Source organism: Ambystoma mexicanum, chromosome 14, assembly GCF_040938575.1.
Source record: "Ambystoma mexicanum isolate Mex_15411 chromosome 14, UKY_AmexF1_1, whole genome shotgun sequence".
Classification (NCBI taxonomy): Eukaryota; Metazoa; Chordata; class Amphibia; order Caudata; family Ambystomatidae; genus Ambystoma; species Ambystoma mexicanum.
In genome coordinates, this window is record NC_090940.1 from 29,238,670 (window position 1) to 29,263,389 (window position 24,720).

Below are 24,720 nucleotides of genomic sequence, written 5' to 3' on the forward strand. Positions count from 1 at the left end.
TGGAGCTGTATCTGTATCTTTGTCCTGTTTGGTAGAGGTCTAAAGAACCAGATAATCTCTGAGCCAGTTAGGTGGTTGTTGGGCAAGATTGGGTACAGTATCCTTTGGAAGACTATAGCAACCTTGACCTCCTGGTAATAGAAACCCAACCTATGGTATAAGGTAAGTCTGTACTACACAGGTTGGTAGTGTCTGAGCAGCCAGGTTTATCTCAAGAGGGGTCAATGTGACCTGTAGGGTTGTAACAGTTTCACAGTGACAGTTATCCAAATAAACACTTACACTCAAGGTTTCTTGATTAAACAATTATTAATTTAACAGTCCGTTATATAAGCCTTCAGACGGGAGCAAAACATGTAACAATTATAATATACCTCAAAACACACTCTTAGTTTCTCTAATCAGATGATACCCATTGGGGATGGCACACACACTTCGTACACCCTCAGGTGACTTAAATAGCTAGGAAACTGTGGACATTGATTTATCACTGGTACATTTAGAGCAACACTGAGTTTGGTGCAAAGGTTAGATATGGGAATAACACAATGGTTAACAAATAATTCATAAACTGTTAAGTACTTTTTGAACCCTCCAATGCAAAGTAAACGTAACAGTTTCCTGGGGGAAAGGTAAAGGCACAAAGTCAGAGGTAAGAGTCTCTCACGGATGGCGCCAGGAGGTCAAGGTTGCTGTAGCCTTCCAAAGGATACTGCACCCAATATTGCCTAACACTGATGACAGGCGGTGAGGATCTATTGTAGAGTTGTTACATTGAGTGTTTGCTCTACGTTTGTTGAACTAAAACCTTCACAAGGCTAAGCTCCACTAGAATAGCAATTGTAACATGCCTAGCATGGATAACTTCATGCAGGAAGCCCTGGTCATTTTAACAGTGGATTATCTGAAAGAAATGTGTAGGATAAGGAGACTCTCTTAAAGGATAGAAAAATTAATTGATTACAAGCTTGTTAGATCACCAAAGTTTGGCCAGTAGGCCTGTTACTCCTATTAATCCAGAAAATGTGGAAATTGATAATGAGGATGATCATTCAGAGTCTAACTATAATGTCTTTGAAGAGTTAGAGGAGAGAGAGGAGGTGCAGGAAGGGACCCCCTCTTTGCCTCAGCAAACCCTTTTGCCTCAACCTAGATCCACTGGGACCCCACAAGGTCCATCACTGAGTGCAGAATGTGTGTCTCTTGAGAAAATTAGACTTGAATTGGAATTTAAAAGGTTGCAAGCTCAAGCTGAAGCCAAATATCAGGATATAAAACTCGGGGAATTCAAAATGCAACATGCTCTTGAAATGAAGACTGTCTCTTGAAAATGTTTCCCCTCCCAGAGTCCTCTAGGTCATCCAGTCCCAAGAGGCCTCATCTGCCTAAAGAAGCAGTGAGTATGTATGATGTGAAACTTTATATTTTGGATTGGTTGGGTGCTTTTGAATACAATCATTGGATTCGGGGTCTCAGAGGGAATCAGTTGATTCCTTGGCTTTTGTCTAGGATGCCCCAGGTTGCAACTGATGCTGTAATGGAGGTGGGTGAACTTGAGAGACCGGAGTATGAGAATGTGAAGCTGGCTTTGATAGCCAGATTTGGGAAAACTCCTTCCCAGTACCAAGGTTTAGGACCCTCAAAAAAGACTGATGGTACGCTTTGGGCTACCTTGGTGTGTGAATGTATGAAAAACTTAGATGGATGGGTTAATCGTTACACAGTGAACTCCTTTGAGGGAATGAGATCTATTTTTGTTGGAATCTATATGTGATGCCTGCTCTCCTGAGCTGAGACCGCACTTGGCTGACACTAAGGAGATTGATCCCAAAACGTTAGCAAGAGCAGCAGACTCATGTGTAGCCAATAGGGCCACTCTTAAGGATTCTGGGGCAACTCACAAAAGGAGGAGGGGGAAAGCAGCAAAAAGGTGAGAATAAAGATAGTTCTAATTCCATCCGCCCAGAAGAGGCCTCCAAACCACAAAAGGGTAGATCCCTTGGGAAACCTGGTAGGTCTAGTGAACTCTCTGGTGCCCAACCAGAGGGAGGTCAGCAGAAACCCCCCTTCCAGAGAGCATTTGGTAAATGTTATGTCTGTGGACCATCTGAAAGGAGATCCCAGATGCAAGGTTAAATCTGCAGGACTCGGCACTGCCTCCTCAGCCTTCATCCCCGAGGGAGAAGTACAGTCCCTGGGTCTGTGTAAAAATCTGAATATGGATGTGTATAGCTCCATTCCAGATAACTCCAAAGGGTATTATATTGACAGTGTTCTTGTAAATGGCCTGGACACTACTTCCATGATAGACACTGGGGCCAGCAGAACAGTTGTGGATGGAAGCTTTTTCAACCCTGAGGATGTGGCTAAGGCACCCAAAGGTCCCACTAGATTTGCTGCAGGCCCTGTCCAAATTGTTCCAATTCTACAAGCTCTCATTCAGTGTAATAATGACAGTGAGGAGCCCTGTCAGTATTTAGAATGAGGTGCCTGGGAGAGTGCTGTTCGGGAACGACTTAAAGACTCTAGCAGTAGTGTCCAGTACCCCCAGGCCTCCCAGTAGGATGAAACGGAACCAAACCAAATTGGCTAGAGAGGCAACCATAAGAGGCCACTCTGAGCCAGTGGGACCCTCTACAGAGAACCCAACTGGAAGTCCTTGTGTTGGTAATTTGACCTGTAACCAAGGCAAATCGAAGTCCAGAATATTAGGGAAATGGGAGCCTCAACCATGCTCCATCATTGCCACTCCAATTGTAAAATCTTTGACCCACTTTGCTTCTGAGAAGAGGTGAATAGACAGATTGAACCCCTGTCTAGCCCTGTGAGAACTGGTAATTCTCAAAACTGGTGGAAAACCAGGAAAGATGGGTCAAAGGCTAAACACCTTAAGACTGTTGGATCCTCTGTTGAAGACTCCAGCATAAATCCTAGTGTTGGGAGGGAAACTTAAGCCATGTAAAATGAGATCTCAGAAGAAGTGGAAACATGCACCCTGCTTGCCCACAACCCCTCCAACAAAGATACCTGAGACAGAACCTGCTCTTGTGAGAGGGGTGGTAAGTAATCATGGTAGCCCTTCTAGGTCTAAGGGATTCCCTCCTAGCGACCCCTTGAAAAAGCCTATTACAGGTACCGAAGTTGTCACAACGTCTTAGGGACTGTTCACTCAGTTCCCTATACATTAAATAAGAAGGATATACCCCACATTATTTGTAGGTCATATAGCTTACAAATGAAAACGCCTGATAAAACGTTGCATAGCAAGGGTTACAAAAGGTTGCTGGTGCACTCAGCAGGCCATTTAACCGACTTGCAACAGGAGATCCATCCTGGTGAGGATTAGATCCTCCTATCCTTTAGTATGGGGCGACGAGCGTTGGGGAGAATTTTCAATGTAGTGTTAAATTTCTCCCACCTAAGAGACCCCCAGCTCTTTTGCTGAACTTTGGTGGGACTTTGTGCTTTTAATTCTGTGCGTTCTGTGTTTCTTTTGACTTTGGAGTCTGACAAACTCCATAGGCATCATCTTTGCATTGTGACACAAGGCACTTTCAGTGCAGTGACACAGGGAAGTGGCTTAGATTTCCCAAAGGTGTAAATACCTTTTCTTGGTGAAACGGTTTCCAAGAGCAGTGAAGTGAAATTGACTTTACTTACATTTTGTAACTTTCACGACCCATAGGGTGCCGGAGGGCTTACTTAGTATCCCTTTTGTCTAGTTTCTCATGTAACATTTTTAGGTTACCCTTTCTACAATTAATGGCTGGTGGCAGTGGTTTACTTTTTACTACCATTGTGTGTTTTTACTGCAGGCTGCGTTCACAGCTGCAGTAAGGCACTCGTGGGTGCCCATTTCGTCAAAATGGCCCGGTCCTCGTTTTTCACCATTTCTTGTTCGAAAGGTCCTTCTTGACATTTACTCTGCGTCCCTTTTGTTCGTTTTGTCTTTGGCGGGATTCGCGAGTGAAGCCTGCAGGGCAGGAAGTGAGGGAAGTGCCTGAAACTCCCTGTGCCTAATCCCCTTGGTTACAGGAATGCACCCAAAGGTCGTTGGCCGGCTGGCTGTCCTTGGAGTGCAGCCACCCTGCTGTGTGATTGACAGCTATGCTGGAATCAATGGGAGAAACCTGCATAAAAGGTGAGGCTTTTTGCTTGGAAGGCAGAGATGCTTAAGTAATACATCTTCCATAAAATCTTGGATTAACCACCTTCAAACCAAGGCAAGGCCGGTATTGAGCCAAATGAAGATTTTCCACAAATATTGCAGATTTTCCTTGATCCTGTTGCTCGAATTTATGCCATTAAAAGTGGAATCGGTTCTTCTGTATGCATTTGACATGTCTGCTTAATTTAAACCTACATCTTCACACATTACAGGGGCGCTTACTAAAATCTGCTCTTAATCTTGCAGCGTCCGTTCCGAATTGTATTATTCGCCATGAGCTGGGATTGAAATCTTTCATGCAGATGGGAATGGAGAACTCTCTCCAACGAACGTAGAATTCTTGTTCCCTCAGGGAATTCCCTTTATCAGGATCTGAACCAATTGACCGTGGGATGCAATTCCAGCTCTTTCACTGCCTATATTGCAAGGATGAAACTACTGCTTGATGAAATTGGGGTGGAATCGAAACATTTATCCTTGCGCCCTGGCTATGTGAAAAAAAAAAGTGAGTTAGATTGGTTCAGGACTATAGAGGAACTTACCAAGTATAGTACATACAAAGAATATGTTAAGTTCTAACGGAAAAGGGATGGTGGTTGTTCTTACTTAAAGAGAGAAAAGAGGATCCAAAACGGAACCCTCCCGTCCCCTGCACACCTTAGGGTTGCGTCAGTATGACGCCTTAAAATTTAGTTTCATAAGAAAATTGATTAGATATATATTAAAACAAATTTCAAATAGTAACGCAATTTTGGGTAAATGCAGTAATGACATCCAGTATAAAGAGTAAAAGATTATTTATTCCAAACGCAGAGTCCAGGGGGGATTCAATTCATTTGATAGTGGCTGACGCTTTTCGAGAAATTCATTCTCTTCATCAAGAGCCCAGAACAATGAATCAATCACTGAAAATGGAGAAATATCTACAATCAGATATTCTAGAGCTCTCCAGTTACCTGCATCATACATTAGGAGTTAGTGTTGAGCTAATAGTGTGTTGCCAGAGAAATGTGATCAACAAAATCTTCATACTTATTTGATAAGAAAACAAAAGTAAGGTAACTACAATGGTTCAACATGACCAGCAGTTATGATTCAATTATATCCAGAGCCACAAACAATCGAAACGAGGGATGGCTGCTAATCCAGAGACCCATTAGGAATACATAGTAGATTACAAGGGCACTGGTATACTGCCAGAAAAAATAAAATGAATTGGTTACCAAGACTAGAAAAGTCCCGTACTTCAATGGGTAAAGAAAACTGCTTCATATGTGCGGAGAAAAAAAACTGAGTGGAATTCCAACGGAGAGTAAGGAAGACGGGTACACTATAGAAGATAAATAATAAGTGCAACGATAAGTGTAAAATGCCATAAGCGGCAGGTCGTGGAGAATGAAACAGTAAAAGGGCAACACTCACCGCTGAGGGATGCCCAACAGGCACAAACCATGACCAGTGATTTTGCGTGGCGATGCAAGAGTGGCTCGCAGTCTAACTTCTAGAGTTCTAGACAATCTAGTGTCCGGGCCTATAAGAGAAATAGCGGCCGCTGTAAATTGGTGTCTGTGACACGTATGCAGACAGCACTGCAGTATCACAGTGAAAATCGCCTCATATTATTAGATGCTGCTTACTTGTGCTTGTAATTAGTGTGCCATCGGGAGATGAAACGTAGAATGTGGAGTGAATGGAGGTCGTCCATGCCCATCCAAGAGAAAAGACGTCCCCAGAGATTGTTGCTATGCGTCGGAAGCTCATTCACCATTGCAGGACCCTCAATGCAGCGTTGGTCCGTGAAGCGAGGCCGATGCGCGTAACAATAGTTGTAGGACTATTGGAGTGAATTAAGGTGAATCTAAATAGTAGACTGTTGGTAAAAGGCGGCGGCCATCTTAGACGATGAAAAATGTATGAATGTGGATGAAGACACGCTTGATGTAGGTACGGACTGAAATGGTCTAAAGTCGGACAAATTGGAATAAATCAATTCGGAAGAGAAACCAGCCATCTGGGTTACGATGTGGTGACTCTGGATTTACAGTATTTAATGGACAAATAAGTGTACTTGGGATAGTACTTCACGTATGGTGAGTGTTTTTCCGAAATGGACACCATGTAATAGCGGTATCTAATGAAGGAAGTACAATCATGTAATAATGCAGGGAGAACAAAGATCAATGTTCAATAATGGTACTGGAACAATATACAGAGATCCATGAGGTGCATACAGAGCTAAAGTAAAATGAGAGACAACAGTAAAACATGTCGGATAAAGCATTTCAAAGAGAATTCGTCATTAAGACCCTTTGGTAATAATGTGAGTGTGTGAATCCAATATTTCTCTCTCCGTGAGAGCATCGATACATAGTCACCTCCCCTGTAGTGTTTTTTGACTATTTCAAGGATTTGGAATTTTAGTTGTGCAATTCGTACATTTTTCATCTTTTAAGATGGCCGCTGCCTTTTACCAACAGTCTATTTAGATTCACCCTAATTCACTCCAATAGTCCTACAACTATTGTTACGCGCATCGGCCTCGCTTCACGGACCGACGCTGCATTGAGGGTCCTACAATGGTGAATGAGCGTCTCGCGCATAGCAACAATCTCCGGGGACGTCTTTTCTCTTGGATAGGTTTGGACGACCTCCATTCACTCCGCATTCTACGTTTCATCTCCCGATGGCACACTAATTACAAGCACAAGTAAGCAGCATCTAATAATACGAGGCAATTTTCGCTGTGATACTACAGTGCTGTCTGCATACGTGTCACCCAGACACCAATTTACAGCGGCCGCTATTTCTCTTATAGGCCCGGACACTAGATTGTCTAGAACTCCAGAAGTTAGACTGCGAGCCACTCGTGCATCGCCACGCGAAATCACTGGTCATGGTTTGAGCCTGTTGGGCATCCCTCAGCGGTGAGTGTTTGCCCTTTTACTGTTTCATTCTCCACGACGTGCCGCTTATGGCATTTTACACTTATCGTTGCACTTATTATTTATCTTCTATAGTGTACCGTCTTCCTTAATCACCGTGGGAATTCCACTCAGTTTTTTTTCTCCGCACATATGAAGCAGTTTTCTTTACCCATTGAAGTACGGGACTTTTCTAGTCTTGGTAAGCAATTCATTTGATTTTTTTTCTGGCAGTATACCAGTGCCCTTGTAATCTACTATGTATTCCTAATGGATCTCTGGATTAGCGGCCATCCCTCGCTTCGATTGTTTGTGGCTCTGGATATAATTGAATAATAACTGCTGGTCATGTTGACCCATTATAGTTACCTTACTTTTGTTTTCTTATAAAATAGTATGAAGATTTTGTTGATCACATTTCTCTGGCAACACACTGTTAGCTCAACACTAACTCCTAATGTATGATGCAGGTAACTGGAGAGCCCTAGAATATCTGATTGTAGATATTTCTCTATTTTCAGTGATTGATTCATTGTTCTGGGCTCTTGATGAAGAGAATGAATTTCTCAAAGCGTCAGCCACTATCAAATGAATTGAATCCCCCCTGGATTCTACGTTTGGAATAAAGAATCTTTTACTCTTTATACTGGATGTCATTACTGCATTTACCCAAAATTGTTACTATTTGAAATTTGTTTGAATATATATCTAATTGATTTTCTTATGAAACTAAATTTTAAGGTGTCATACTGACGCAACCTTAAGGTGTGCAGGGGACCGGGAGGGTTCCGTTTTGGATCCTCTTTTCTCTCCTTTTGTATCTTTAGTAACCCTATGCCAGGGCTACTTTTCCTCCCCCGCACCCTAAAAATCCTTAATTGTTGTTAAATTGGTATATGTAAGCAATTACTCTAAATCTTAGTGTGTGCACCTTCCATCCTTTCCCTTGTGGTTGTTCTTACTTGGCCATTGTTCCTTGTAATATCACACATGTATTTCATGCGTTACAAATTGAAACAATTCCATACTCTCAAAAGGACTAGTTATTGGGGTAAACCGAAGAATGAAGGTAATACCACGACCTGTAGATTTCCAAATTGTTTAGAACCGGTAGAAACACTCAACCATCTTTATATTGGAATGTCTGCATTTACGAGATTCAAGAACAAATCTGTTGATTCGATTCGCTAACATGGAGTATGTTGACTGTTTGGACTCTGTTGAATCGGATGATGTTTGGGTCAAGAGGAAGCTTTAATGTTTGCCCTTGTTGTGCTTGTATAGTTGATTGAAGCTGAAATATCAGCACTGCAAAGAACTGTGATTGACAGCTGTAATTGCAATTGCCACGTTTCCAATTTGTTTATTTTTAATTGATTTGATAGGTGATGTCATTTATTTAAATGTAATTTTATATTGATTTCATTGCATTGTAGAGATTGTGACCGCTATATTGATGTGAACTTTTAATTGTAAATGAATATTTTGAGGTGTACTCTGAATTTTAAATGAAACATTTTGTAAAGGTATTGTTTTAACCACAAATAAATTAAAAAAAAGAGACGACTACTGGACGAAGGAATCCGAAAAATAATTTGGAAGAGACGCCTGCTGCAACTCCTGGACCGTTGGTTTGCCCGATGAGGCCCTGCTGCTGTGCTAAAGATCCGAATTCGTTTAATCTAGAGAAGCCCTGCAAGGACGACTTCTCCCCTTGGGTTGGTGGGACCAATCAACTCCAAAGTTAACTTTTTTGGACATCCTCTCAGAGCTGGTTGGACTTCCAAACCGAGTGGATCGCTTTTAAGTCAGACCCGAGCGCCAGGAATATCCTCCGGACTTCCCTGAAGCAGGACTGACCAAACCTGAGCCACCGCAACAGAGTGCTGGACCCCAGATGCGAGGAAAGTCTGAAGTGGTATCCGAGAATCGCAGTGTTGCTATTTGCTGTAGACGTGAGAATCTGAAATCGAGAAGTCTAGCTGAATTGAAGTTTGCCCATTGCTGCCACTGACCTTCCCATTGCAGTGCAGGAGTCCCCAGACGTCCTCCCTCTTGTCTCCACGACTGAGGCCCAGGAACACCAGGATCTGCAGAGCTGTACAGGAACAGAAGCCAGCTATAACCATTTCTTCTATTCAAAGGTACTGTAAAGTTAAAAGGACTTGCCTCTTGTGTAGTCTTACCTGTTCTCAGTTGAGGCTTGTCTTGGTTGCTCTTGCAGAGTTGCTTGCATCTTTGCCCCTCACAAGCCTCACAGCTTGTGGCCCTTCAAGTGACTCTTATTTTGACAAAATGTTCTAAAAACATTGTGCAAGACTTTTACTCGCCTGCAAAGATCTTCAGCTCCCCTAGACTTTGCTGAACCAACATTTGCTGCCCTGGCTCCATGAGACTCTTTACCTTTGACTCTGTGCCTTTTACCTTTACTCCAGGAAAGGGTTACGTTTACTTTGCATTGGAGGGTTCAAAAAGTACTTAACACTTTATTAATTGTTTTTTAACCTTTTTGTTTTATTCCCCAATCTAACCTTTTCACCATATTCAGTATTGCTCTAAATGTACCAGTGATAAATCAATGTCCAGTGTCCTAGCTATTTAAGTCCCCTGAGGGTGTAGGAAGAATGTGTGTCGCCCCCAATGGGTATCCTCTGATTAGAGAAACAGTGTGTTTTGAAGTATATTTTTAAGTGTTACATGTTTTTCTCCCTTCTGAAGAAGTCTTATATAACTGACTGTTAAAGAAATAATTGTTTAATCAAGAAATCTTGAGTGTAAGTGTTAATTTGAATAGCCGTCACTGTGAAACTGTTACAACCCTACTGCTCACATTGACCCCTTTTGAGATAAGCCTGGCTGCTCAACCACACTACCCAACCTGTGTAGTACAGACGTATACCAAAGGTTCGGTTCCTATTGCCAGGAGGTCAATGTTGCTGTAGTCTTCCAATGGATACTGCACCCGATCTTGCCCAAAAGTTGTACTGGCTTTTCTTCAATTCAGGAGTGTCCTCTCAGAAAAGCTATGTCAGCATTACTTGGGATTGTTAATGAAACTTAAAATAAAATGAAATCTGCTCTGGAAAACCCATAGGAGTATTGCCACGCTTTAGAGAAGGGAGATGAGGTTTCCTTCCATTTTAATTCTTGACACTTTACCAAAGTAATGTTTTAAGAAATCTGAGGGCACTTTGGCGCACCATTTCTTAACGAGATGGCCAGGACTCCAGATGGCTGACGGTGAAAGCCATTCTTGATTTACAGCAATTGCATATTTCTCGCCTTGTAGAATTCTGCTTTATTTTTTCTCTGCAAACAAAGCTTTGGATTCTTATTTTGCCATGTTTTAAACACTGCCTATAAGCTGACTGTTTATTGGCCATTTAGTCCTCTTGCCAAGTCCCAGCTTTAAAAATAATTTGTTAAAGTTTGCATAGTTATTTAATGGAGATACTTTTTCTCAGGCAGCACAAGTGTCTGTGTCCACAGAAGCTCCACTTGGCAGCACATCTCCAGAGAGTAGTCTCGGTGTCTCCCATTTCCCACAGTACTAGAGATAGGAGTCTGATTTATGCTATAATTTCCCATTTGGCATGATTCCTGCTTCACAAGGGTGATTGGGGAGACTTTCCCACAGCCCTCTGGTGAGGCGGTGTGGGAAAATCTCTCCTTGAGCTTAATGGGGTCCCACCAGCAACGTGGACAAAAAGCACTGTGTAACCATCTAACCTAATGGCAGAACAGTGACCAAACACTTATGGTAGCTTCAACAGAGCAGTCGGGGTTAACCTCAGGAGAGAGGAACGCTAGCGGAGCTGTAGAATTTTATATCCAATAATCCCCCCAAATGAATGCACTGCTCTGACTGAACCCACGCCTAAACCTCTGTCAAAAGTGCAAATTGGAGCATCAACAAAGCACTCGAACGGAGGGGACGATAACGCATGTTTCTCAAAGCTCTGTCTTCACAGAATCATTTGGTCCTTGTAGATATCTTTGTAGCTGTGTTAGCATGACATGTAAATTACACAGTCCTTGAAAGGTAACTCAACTGAGGGTGAACAGAAAGCTTGATGAGTAAATGTAGTGAAATACAAATAGACATGCAGTCGGGAGGCTGAAAATGTGTTCTTTTCTATCCTTGGGTTTGAGTTCTGCTGGTATCTGCATGCTATTTTGACTGAAGCTATTCCCTAGCTTGAAAACTCTCTCGCTCTCTCTCTACCACGGAAAAACTGTTGTGTGATACTATAACAGAGGAAAAGAGATAGAACTGGTGTTCATAGATGCATATTTCCACATATGGCCTTTTGAACATTTCTATATGTGGTATTTTATAAGCCCGAGTTCTGATATACAGGCTGGGAAGGGAAAGGAGACTCTGTACTAATGTCAATAGCCATTATTTCTTTTATTGCTATATTTTGCATTATCAATGCATTACTAACCAATACCGATGAAACAGGAGGTTTGAGCAAGTGGGCAAGGGCCTGGCAGGAAACAGGGAGACAATGTAGAAGAAAACGGGCACCTAAGAAAAATAAAAACTATCTTTAGGAAAGCACCAATTTTACAGCCAAAAGAGTTGATGGACCACAAGGAGCTATTAAGGTCCCATGTGCCAGTGGGCATGTGTCCTTGTTCAGCAATACCATGCAGCTTCATTATTGCTTTGCGAACAGAAGTGGAGGTGGCTGGCACGGTTGCCAGTCAATTCGTCGAAAAAAATTGGTCGACCAGACAAATGGTCGAATCAAATTGGTCGAAAACCATTTCGTCGAATTTTTTTTTTTTCTATTTTAACCCTTTTTTTTTTTTTTTTGGGGGGTCCCCATCCAACCCCCTTTTTTTTCTCTAAAAACCCATTTTTTAACAAAACGAAAACCCAAAAAATAAATATATAAATAAAAAAAAAATTTCGGCGAAATGGTTTTCGACCAAATTGCGTCGACCAAATTGCAGTCGACCAGTTTTTTTTCGACGAGTTGACTGGACACCGGCTGGCACATAGACCTAGCAATTTACCCCTAGGATTTTGCATACGCCTCCCTTTTCTGCAAATATATCTAAAACCTATTTTGCGAAGCCACAAGGTTTACCGTCTGTAATTCCATAGTGATATTACTCCATATTTCAGTAGTGTCATTAATAGTTGTTTCTAACACTGTAGCCAGTGGACGGATATCTCTTAGTTTATGGCAGGGCCATACCAGGGGATGATTGTTTGTTTTAATGAGATCGCCAAATATTTGTGCACAAGTATTGTCCAGAATAACAGTTCTGCAATGCCTGGTAGGGTTGTCAACAGGGGGGTCTAATAGATAAGGCTGGAAATATGAATCCTAAATGGCAACGACCCTCCAATGTGGATGTAGCCAAGTGTGTAAGTGTTAAGCCCACAAATGAAATACAGAGTCGCTAACATAAAAGGGAACATCAGTGTCCTCTCTAAGAATGGTGTCATGTTGCAGTTGGTGCTATATCCTAGGAACTTAGAACCATTGTTCTGAATACAAACAGCCTTTGTTGTGTTGGAGGCTCGGAGCTGCAGGGAAAGGATGGAAAATTAATCTGCGTTATTGTCCATTCGCTGTGTAGTCAGTAGAATCAGGGCTGCCAGTGTCACTAGGGCAGCCCAGGAGGAAAGTGGAAAAATATCTGACAAAGAGAAAGTAGCATTTGGGAGAATAACACAATCACAGGCTCCTTTGCACAGCACCTGCTGTTTTAACTGACCATTCAAGGAGTAGTAGTAGTAGTAGGAACGGGAAGAATATCGGATATTGGCTATTCCTTGCAATATAGTTAGTTTACATACATAATATAGCCACGTGTAAAGCATGACATGAAGCAAAGAACGGGAGGGGCAACTGTTGCAGCGGGAGCCCTTCCTCTACAAAAGCAGGAAACTGGAAGCATGCATAGCAATTGCTGTGTTGAACCACCTTGTGTGTATTATGCATAGGTCTAACAAACACATTTCTGCTCATTAATTCACAATGATCACGCTGATCAGGAGGTGAAGTTGCCATCTCAACAAAAAAGGGTACAGGTGTAGTTTTTATCGAAAGGGGCCAATAGATATCACATAATACAAAAGCGTCAAGTGGTACCTGCACGGTCCAAACACACAAACACACAGCACAATCTCAAATGATACCATTTTCTGTCAGTGCCTCGGGTATAATTTTTTGGGGCAATTCTGTTGTCATGAGAACAATGGGGAGGCATGGCCAGTGTATCTGTGGCAGCGGCAAATATATATTTTGGAGTGTCCAAAATACCTCAACCCAGTAGTCCTTTATAGATGGTGGCCTTGACCATCGAGGGTAGCTGCTCTCTCCTGAGTGTTCCCAAATAATGTTTGTACAGTTACTTGAAGTTCTCTTGGTCTCCGATTATAGCGTGGCCCCTCTGTTGGTCCCACAGCGTCTTTGGGGCACACTGTAGTTGGAGAAAACAATCTCTTTCCCAGCAGATATTTCCTCAGAAGAAAACTTAGTCTGCTTGTGTGGCAGGCGGGGAATAGGTGCTTTCTTCACATGGCTGGCATGAGTCGAGTGTCTGTGGCCATCACATTTGACTGCTGTTTGTGTTGACAGGAGCACCTGCAACGACCCTTTCCAACTGGGTTGCAGACCAGAGGTACATTGAAAGTTCTTATTTTGCACCCAGTCGCCAGGCAGGCTAGTATCTACCGGCCCCTCCAGGGGCTGTGTTAGACTGTCTTTGACCTGTTTATGAATAATGGACAATGCTTTAGTAAGCTCCTTACAACAGTCAATCCGCATAGGATAAGGCACATTAGACAGTTTTTTGGAGTGAGGCAAGCCCCACACATTGGCTGGCCGCCTATAACCTCCTAGGGGGACAAACCCACACAGGAATGCAACATTTGTCATGGAGAATAAAGCTAAAGGTAAAGCATCCACAAAGCTTAAATTGCTACTGGCACAAACTTTGGATAGTTTGTTTTTTAGTTTGGAATTACGGCATTGGAAGTGGATTTGAAAGTGCACAGGCTGTTGGGCTGTCTCGCTGCTCGTGGTTCTCGATGCCTGATTTTTGTCCAGGCACCAGTCACCAAGAGGAAGGACTTTGTTTGGAAACACGGCCCCGGACCTGGACTCATTTAACCAGTAATTTTGTAGTTGGGCACACGCACCTTTGTGTTTGTGCCAGTGAGGGAGACTTGTGCTTGCGTGGAAGCTGCCCATGGCGTACTGACATATTTTTTCTTCCCCATTTTTTGTTTTACGTTTTTTTTGTTTTTGTTTTCTTTTCTTAGTTTCTTCTGCCAGTTCTTGCTGCCACGCCGCCCCTCTGAGCCCTCCCCCACACCCCAGGTTGACTGTATGCCCCTTTAAAAACCCGGTGCACTCGCATCGGAAGTGTATTCGAAATTGCACAGGCTGTTGGGCTGTTTGGCTGGTGGGTGGCGGTAAGCAATCTAACTTTTTAAAGTTTTCGTTCAACGCTAAAAGAGGTCTGTACTATACTACTTGCATCAATTAAGTGCTCCTCGTGTTGGAATAGTGTGTTCAAACTTGTACTTTGTATTCATACTTAGTGTGAACTGCAAGAACTCAAAATGGTGGGAGGTTTGAGGAGTGGGAAGTCCCTACATGAGACTAACAGGTCTTACTTTAAACACCACTGCTCCTATTTTATCCCATGATTCCTCTGATAACTTCGAAATTCTGCCACTAAACGCAAATTATCCTCTCGTCTCTGACGTTGAGCCACATACTCTTCCCTAACAGTCGCTGGCAATTGAGCCTAATGACAGCATTGCTCCAAACAGTTTGAATGCTCCAGTACGGAAACTCACTTCTACAGACACACTACACTGCGAACAAAGGTACTCCTGCATTTTGCGATTACGTAAAAGAAATTGAAACTAGCCATCAAAAAGACGAACCATATAACGCGGCTCTGCTGTATGAAAACCTTACTAATGATGATTCTATTTTGGCGCCCACTTTATTGAATGATTGCGAGAAGCGCTATCGTATTGCTCTCAATCCCAGCTCCCCTATTGTATTCCTTCCCTCCGAAGTTGAACGCATTTGTCTTCACAATGTACACAATGAAGAAGGGAACGACAATCATATGGGCGTGCAAGCTCAATTTACTGCACGTGCTGGCTTGCCTTCCACTAGCTCTCCTACTAATCTACTCAAAGACGTAAACATAAGCTCCGAAACGATTTACAATCCCCAACCAAATGAGAAAGCAAATGGAGAGCTAAAGGACGAAGTTCAAGTTGATCTAAATGATAAGTTACAATCTTCAGAAAAGCAAAACTCCACTTGGAGGAATACCAAAGATTCTTTTCCCTTTCCGGTAATCTCTAGCTTGTTAAATATGTTAGACAGAGGACATTACTTGACACATTCCTCCTTGGAAAATGTTGGTTGAACTTTCCTCTAAGGTTAACAAACCAGAGGGCTTCTTATCTGCTCGGGCATATTATCAGTCGGAAAAATCCAAACTGACGGACATAGCTTTATTGAAATTGTTGCGTCAGCCAGTTACTGTTTTATTAATCTACGCAAATTCCAGATGGTGATTTGGGGGTTGCAACCGTGGGGCGTTCTTATGTAAACGCTGTCACGACTTCTAACGGCAACAGCCTTAACTTGAAAGTGGAAACTTCAAACTCTGTCATTGACGCCATCCAATTAAACTCATTAAAACTTGGTTTATCGATACCTAATTTCCGAAAGAAATTTGGCAGGGAAAAACGCTCAACTCTACATTGATGACAAATTGGAGGCAAAACCTGAAGAGTCACTAAATATGTCCAGATAGTCCCTCTCCATTGGTTACCATTATTGAGCAAAATGCTTGCAATGTAGAACACATACGAGAGAGAGGATACGAGTTGGAAGGGGGCGCAGCGGAACCTGAAATTGCTGCACACCCTATTACTGAGGATGATGGCAATCAATTTAACTTTTCTCGCAAAATGCAGCAAGCTCATCAAAGGGCATTAACTCGTAACAAAAATAAAATCATTCTTGAAAAAAAAACATTTTCTTGCCACTATGAACACTAAAAAACCAAAAAAAGTATCAAATAGTCCTGAAGATACCGCTCAAATCATAAAACCTACTGCAGCTGAACCGCAAATTGATCTCTCTCAGTTAAATAGAGAGTCAAAGAACGCTCTCCATTTGGACAACAGCGAGGTGAAAGAGATTGCAATGACCAAACTCAAGTACTCGATTCCCATCGAGTCAAGTACGCAGCTTAATTCATCTTCTGCTGCGAAATAAAGTAGTTCAACTGGTCAACTATTCAAATACTATCCTGTGATTACCAAAACAAATTAAAAATGTTTAACATTTCTCAGGGTTGCTCAACAGTGAGCAAGGGGCAAAATTTGCAAAATAGTACTCAAAAATCCCAGAGTGTGTCTTCGACTGTTAATACACAGATGGGTGCAGTAGTATCGGCAGAAATAGTTCCTCCCACTGTCCACCCAAGTCATTCACCTACTAAACCAAAGAGCTCTGCCGAGTGTGCCATGTTGCAGCCTAAGGTCCTGCTAATACAGGACAAGCAGGTCTCTGCAATGCAACATAACATACCGATTCAATAAAAGAATCTTCGAACTCAGACATGGATGAAATTGTTGAGGAAGAATTTGACAGACTTTGTATATAATGGGTTGGTCCAGTGATCCTAAAATCAACAGACGCTAGCGTTTAAACAGATCTTTTCTATTCAACAAATTTAGAGGCTTTCCACAATTTAGAACGCTTATATCTGAGGATATAAATTGTCTTTGATTGGCAAATCGTAATAACCTTAGGATGATGTGCCCCTTTTTTACTAATCATACAGAAGTTGTTGTGGGATTCATAAAGGGGCTTTTGAACTGCAAGCACTTGCTATATACCTCTTTCGGTCTGAGGAAGAAGCACCATTGTTTCTTGAGGAGCAAATCGAAAATCCCAACGAGTCAAATAGACAAGGTGAACTAAATTTAAATTCACCAAAACGGGAAGCCGAGTTGGTCATTCAGATTTATACACTGGTAGGATCTACAACTAATCTCACTTGGCTTGCTCCACTGCTAGCGACAATTATTGAGATGACCAAAAACTCGACACAATCCTAGCTGTGATGTATTTCAGTTGGTGTCATGGAACGGCTGCAGGAAAAATTTTGAGGCATGATTGGCAGAATTGCCTTGCAAAACGTATCCTACTGTATTTTTATTGCAAGAAACCATGTGCTCTCAAGATTTTGATATTGATGGGTTTACTTGTTACTCGATCCCAGCGACAAAGGCTTCATTTGGTCGTCCGAGTGGGGGTATAGCGATTTTACTGAATAATGTTTACAAATATAAAGCGACTGTTTTGTTCAACCGCTATGTTTGCATTCGAATACAAATTATGTGAATTTTCATGTGATCTTCTCATAATCTGGATTTACTTCAACCCAACAAAAGAAAATGTTGATGCCCTCCTGGATGAAATGGACCTGGTGTTAGAATGTGCTTACCTAAAAAAATAAAAAACAAATCCAGATTTAAGCATTATTCTAGGGGGTGATTTTTATTTTATCTGTACTATTGCAACACCTGCCACTAAGATTGGCATCTTCTCACTGAGACAACTGCGATTAAAAGAAATGGGCTGTGAGTGGGAGCACCATCTCATCGAGTGGAACATTCATTTTTTCTTTGTTGACATATCCCTGGGTACTTGGTCTAGGGGAAATCCAGCTTCCTACATTGACTATTATTTTGTATCTGCTCATTTGCTATCTATGATAGATAAAGTTAAATGTGGTAAATGTAATTTAAGCGACCATGTACCTCTGGTGATCTCAACTCTGAGAACTGACAGGCTGGAAAGAAAATTAAACTCAAGTCTTACAGAAAATGATCGGGCACGAAACTCTGTTTGATGGAATGCTCACTCGTGTAGAGAATTCACATACTTAACAGGGATTTATGGAAAGCGCAAGCCAATTCTAGTTTACTCACGTCAATTAGAGGGAGAGTTTGGCAAGGCAGTGGACGATGCACTGGAAACAGCCAAGAAAGAACATGAAACACTCAAGTCCCTTCAACAGACTACCCAGAAACCCTCTCCTCAGAGAGGAAGCGGCTCCCGCTGGTCCTTTCATGGGCGATATAGTTTTCCCCAGAACCAGTATAATGCAGGAAACAACTGGAATTCGGGGCAAGGGTCTAATGCCTCCACCACTTATCCACCCAGAGGACAGCAGTGTGGGAAAGGTAGAGGATGAGGTTCCAACCCCATAGGCGCCTCGGCCTCTAGTTAGAAATTACCTTTGTATCCAGGTCCCCTCCTATGCCACCCCGGTCAGGTGGTGTATAACATCTTTCCTTACTGCATGGGAGGGGATGTTCTCCCACGGGTACTGCATGGAATTTGCCCGACCACCCCAATTCAGACCGGCAAGACTAAAACGCCGGATCACCTGTGGATCACCTGTGGATCCTGCTGCAAGAGGTGGAGACCCTTCTAGGAAAGGACGCCTTAGAAGTCGTCCCTATTCTATGGGTAAACAAAGGTGTATTTATTCAGTGTACTTCCTTGTAGCCGAAAAGGAGCTCACCATGTGCCCTGTGCTAGACTTGCACCCAGTGAACAAGTTTGTCAACCCTCAAAAGTTTCGTATGGTCACTTAACATGAAGTAATCCCATTGTTGAAACAGGGGATTACATGGCAACACTGGACATGAAAGATACATACTTTCATATTTCAATGTTGCCAGCACACAGAAAATAAGGTTCATGATAGAGGACAAGCACTATCAGTTCAAAGTACTCCCCTTCGGCATTGCCTCGGCACAGAGGGTGTTTACAAAGGTTCTGGCAGTAGCGGCAGCACACTATCCGTCCTGGTTTACCCTTACCTCGACGGCTGGCTCATAACAGGGGAGTCCTACGACACATGACTATTGAACATGCAGAAGAAAATAGACCTCTTTTCAGTCTGGGATTCTCCATCAACGAGAGGAAATCCAGCCCAGACCCCAGTCGAATCGAACAGTTTCTAGGGGCTCTAATTAGGACGAAAGACTGCCTCTTCTTAGCCTCCAACGAGAGGGTTCAAAACATGTTATTTCAGATCCCTCCAGTATGCAGCCAGTCGGGGAAGTGACTGTACGCAAAGCCATGCGTCTGTTGGGAATGATGGCGTCTTGCATTTATTTTGTTCCTCGCGCGCGTCTGCGTCCCATGTAAGAGTGGCTCAACAGCCAGCAGTGTCAGGCCAGCGGACAATGAGAAGGTCTGGTAGTTCTCTTGCCAGCCCTCGTTCTCTCTCTGCAGTGGTGGTTGAGGGGAAAACCTCTTGAAGGGGAAGACCTTCACCACCCCCGCAGTAGAAGCCACTCTCACGACTGACGCATCTCTCACAGGGTGGGGGGCTCACCTGCTTCAGCAGACAGCGCACAGCGTGTGGTCCCCACAAGTAGCGTCCAACCACAGAAATCTGTTGGAGCTATTAGCGGTATTCAAAGCACTGAAAGCCTTTCCAACAGTTACAGGAGAAGACAGCCCTGATCTTGACAGCACCACAGCCATGTACTACCAGAACAAACAAGGAGGCACATATTCTCCAGGGCTATTCAAGCTGTCCCAAAACATTTGGATATGGGCTCTCAAACACAGTATGTTCCTGTTGTCCCAACACGTTCCAGGGGAACTCAATCTTCTGGCAGACATGCTCAGCAGAGATTTCCCACTGCCCGTAGAGTACGAATGGCGACTACACGAAGACATTGTCTCCAACGTTTTCGCAGAATGGGGCTTTCCAGAGATCGACTTGTTTGCAACTCTGGAGAACGCGCAATGCCAAGATTACGACTCCAGGTACCAGCAGAACCGCTCCAAGGGGAACAGGCTTTGGATAGCTTGGTCAGGGAGATTTGTTTACACTCCCCCCCCCCCCCCCCCCCCCACCCCCCCTTGACTCCCTTACTCAAAAAGATTGTGCACATGATGCACCAGGAACCAGTCACAATGATATTGGTGGCCCTGCCAACCCTGGTTCTCATTTCATGGTGGTGTCCCTCTCCCCTGCACTGCCCGTACAACATGTTATCACAGGACAGGGGAGAAACACTGAACCCATGCCCGCACACTGAGGCCTGCCTCCTGACGTCCTAGAGGTCGGACACCTTCAACTCCTCAAAGATGTATGGACATACACGGAGAAGTGAGGAAACCCAACACCTGATATTGCTATTTCAGTAAATGGAAACACTTTATCTGGTGTAATGCCAAGGGTGTCAATCCCATTGACTGCTCTCCTTCTCACATTGTATTGTACCTGACTCACTTACTAGATTCAGGCCTGGTTTTTAATTCCCCGAAGGTGCACTTAGCTGCTCTCTCAGCCTACACTACATCACAACAAAAGGTGTTGTGGTGGAAAATATCAGTTATCAAGGCTTTCATGGAAGGGGTTAAAGGGATTCTCCCCCCCCCCCATTTCTAACCCAGCTCCCGGATGGGACTTCAATGTGGTTTTGACTAGACTCATGGGGTCCCCCTTTGAGCCTATGCACAAGGCAAGTCTTAAAGACCTTACCTATAAGACAGCCTTTCTGAACTACAGGCCCTTTCAGTACTAGACCCCTTTGTTAATGTTCAGAGATAAGGTGGTTCTGCTCACTCCCCCTTGATTTGCGCCAGAATTTATTTCCAAGTTCCATGTGAACCATTCAATCGAACTGCCCATTTTCTTCCAGAACCCTTCTAACATGGCTGAAAGAAGCCTACACACGTTAGATTTGCACAGGGCAGTCATGTTTTACCTGGAAAGAACTAGACCACTGAGAAAGACAAGCCAATGTTTCCTTTCAGTGGCGGCTGGCAGAGAATGGGATCCTGTCTCCAAGTCGGCAATCTCAAGGTGGATAGTCAAATGCATCACACTGTTTCTCTCTTGCTAAGAGAGAATTGCCCTTCAAGCCTAGAGCACATTCTACTCGAGGCACTGGGGCTTCCATAGCATTCAATACAAATGTTTCCCTAGAGTCCATTTGCAAAGCAACAACCTGGAGTTCTATACACACCTTTACAAAACATTATTGCCTAGACACTCATTCTAGATCTGATGCTCAGGTGGGACAAGCAGTGCTAAGATCTTTTCACTACTGTTCCTTCTCACAATCCACCTCCAACTCTGGGTACTACTCGCTAGTGTGTGCACAGCATGTGATTCTAAGCAGATTAACAAGCATCAGAAGACATGCATTACTCATCGTAATAGCATTTCTGATGATTTTATCTGCTTAGCTTCACATGCATCGACCCTTCCTCCTCGCTCGGGTGGAAGGAACATAGACGTCTTACTACTTGCTCTCTTTTATGTACTCACGATAGTCCTTGGGTTCCCTCATGGCAGAATAAATACAATCGGAGGGACCTCGGCATGTGAGGGATTTTGGGTACACTACAAGTCACGTAAGGGGTAGTGTTACCGACACACCTATGCCGATGTCGCCTTTCGATAGCCTTGAAAGACAAGATGCAATACTCTGCGGTACCACTGGATGTCAGACCATATGCATATACAATAATCAGAAATGCTATTACTGTGCGTAACATATGTCTTTGTTTTCCTTGTGCTAGGCCTCAAGGTTTAAGAAAGTCTGCAGAGCTGCAGTAGGTTTTTTCATAGCTAGCAAAATGTAGAACAGCATGCTCTGACTAAACCACTGACAACAGAGAAAGAAGGCTTTGGAGCATCTCTATTATGGAAAAAGGACAGATTGGCATGAACCCATGATCCAGCTCCAGTGACATCACCATGGCAAGCTAGACATATATAAACCCCTGCTTGAGACTACTGTGGCAAGGAAAGGAACGGGGAGAGGGACAGGAGAATACCGTTCAGGCAGCAGAGTCCTTTGCTGCCATCCTCATTTTGTAAGATTAAACTTGTTATCCTTACAAGATTGTCCTTTTGCCTCATTTCCCTAGAGGGGTGTATTCATTCTGGTGTGAGCGTAATTAGGGACACCCTTACGGTAGTTTGAAACGAGCCATCAAAATATAACATGCCATCAGGCTCTCCCAAAAGAACGTCAGTCAAATCAACCCATCCATTTGTCTCCTTGTCTATTAGTATACAACCATGCAAGACATCTAGGTCATCAGAAGGGAGGGGCAACAAGGTGGCAGGGTTCAGGGTATTACATATTTGCAAAGTAGTGTTGGTTGCAAACCCGGCTAACCCAAGCCATGCATTAGTTAAATGTTATGTTCTTGTGGCGTTCAGGAGAATATTGTTGTAGTGTTGCATGTTTTAGTTGGGTTTGTACATATTGAAAAAATCTCATGTTCGCGACATTGAATTGCTATGCCTCATTATCAATGTATGTCAACCAACTTGTCACTCCATCTAGAACAGAGCTTGTGATAGCCGGGGGTTCTGTGGGGGAATGTTATGTTTGAAAAGTCCGAATGTTGTGGAGATGGGCAAGCAACTGGGGCTGCTGATGATTTAACTAGAAATAAAATGGATGTATTCAACCTTAATGCGTCGAGTGGAACTGAGGACATGATACTGGCGACAAGGACGTTCCAGCAGACCCAGCCAGCTGGTGCCATGAAGGAGAATCAAAAGAGAGCTGAGCGGTGTGGTAATAAGCAGCTTGAAGCGCCATCGCGGGCCGGGAGTACTCCAAGCAGCAAGGTAGGAGACGACAGTGCTCGGCAGCACCGCAAACAGTCCCAAAAGCATTTGAAATGAGGGTGAAAGTGAGGGACAGTCCCAGCTCCAGGTGACTGGGTGTAGCGAGCGAGGGACTGCACTCGAATTCTGAGGGATAGGCAAGCACCAGGAGGGATCCAGCGCTTCCAAAAACCAATTGTGCGAAAAAGGAGACAGATAAGTAGGCGTTCCCAGACGTGGGTGAAAACGAGGAGATTAAGGTTTACGGTACGTGGTAAGTAGTGAGATTTTGGTTTTACATAAATTATGCAAAGTGTGACAACCAGCAGGCTATAAAACAACTCTATAAGGATCTCCACAACAAGTTTTGGATGATACATTTGGGGTGTGATGAACAGAAATTGGCAGTAAGAACCTAGATGGTGGTGTTACTGGTGTTCCTAGAGAAGGTAAACTAACCACATTTAAAATAATACCTGAGCACTGGTGAGCCAAACGTCAAGTGGGCCGACTGGAAAGATGGCTTTATGAGGTGTCTATATGGAGTTACTGATGCGGAGCAATTTTGCTGTTGATCGGAAAGACTCTATTATATCATTGTCTGGGACAGGAAGGTCAGACAATATTTAAGAAGCTGCCAGAATTGTCTGGTCATGAAGCAGAAGGATTGAACATATTTGAACAAAGCTTGCTGAAACTGGGTAAACGTTTTGTTAAGGAAAGCACGTTTTTAGCGAGATACCATTTCGTCATAAGGGTTCAGAGTGTCGGAGACATTTGAAGCATGTGTGACTGTTCTTCAAGGGTTGGCCATCAAGTGTGATTATGCTCCTTGTAGAGATGAACACATTGGAGATCAAATTATGATTCAACCTGCTGATCACAAGGTAAGGGAATCCTTGTGGTGAGAAGGTGCGAGTGGTGTAGACTTTTCATTGGAGCCGGCAATCGTCATTGCGAAGATGGTGGAGCAAACCAAGAAATGCATTAACGCTTTGGATGCCGAAGCTACCAAGAGTGCCGTCAGCTGTGTAAATACAGTGGAACAAAGTACATTTCGTACACAATAACAGCAAAGCGGTAAAACAAGTGAAGAAGAGAATGGACCCCACAAAGCGGATGCGGATGGAAGGAAGATCATCTTTCGTCAAGAGATGCTACTGATGTGAAAATTCAGATCACATAGACATAGCCAGCGATGAGCAATGTTATGCATACCATGTGATTGTACAATGACTGTGGACAAAAGGGGCATATGGCCCGATGTTGTAGGCATTGGAATAAGCCTGGTAGCGTTAGAAAATGGTACAGGATTGTACAACCTTTTGGCAGAATGATGGAAATGATGATGGCGAAGTAGTGTGTGTGTTGAACCTCAGATAATGTTTCAGAAGATCAGCCCCCCTTTCTAGACTCTTCACATCCTTTCCTCTGCACTGGGTCTGGCTACCGCTCACTTTACCTGATCTGATCTTCACCTCATCTAGCCCTGCCAAGTACTGAATGTGACACCTGCCCTGTTTAAAAACCGAATTTAGCCTGCTGACCCCCTGCTGTATGCATGTCTGAATGTCTGAACCCTATATCTAACTGTCCCCCTTGATCCCACCTGTATTTACTGCATCTATGTCGCAGCCGCCCTGCAACATGGGGTTAGGCTCCACGATTGTGCCCATCTGGACCTTTACTGCACCCTGTGACTTGGTCGCCTTGCAACATGGGGCTAGGCTACTCCACTGTGCCCACCTGATATCTATTGCGCTTGCGAGATGTAATCACACTGTTTTATTCTTGCCTGTAACCAAACTCCTGTAACCACCTTTAACTCTACTTCTCTCTGTATTTTAACTATTGCTTGTTTTACTCTTGCCTGTAACCATAAGCACTCTAACCAATTTCTTAAGCATAGCGCCTAGATAACTCTGGGTTTGGTGCACTATACAAATAAATAAA

The 24,720-nt window shown here is 43.4% G+C and overlaps 1 protein-coding gene across 1 annotated transcript in view; it reads left to right on the plus strand.

Moving 5' to 3' along the window:
* The window catches only part of BAZ1A (bromodomain adjacent to zinc finger domain 1A), a 956,777-nt gene that overhangs the window by 132,747 nt on the left and 799,310 nt on the right, over positions 1-24,720 (plus strand). The window lies entirely within an intron of this gene.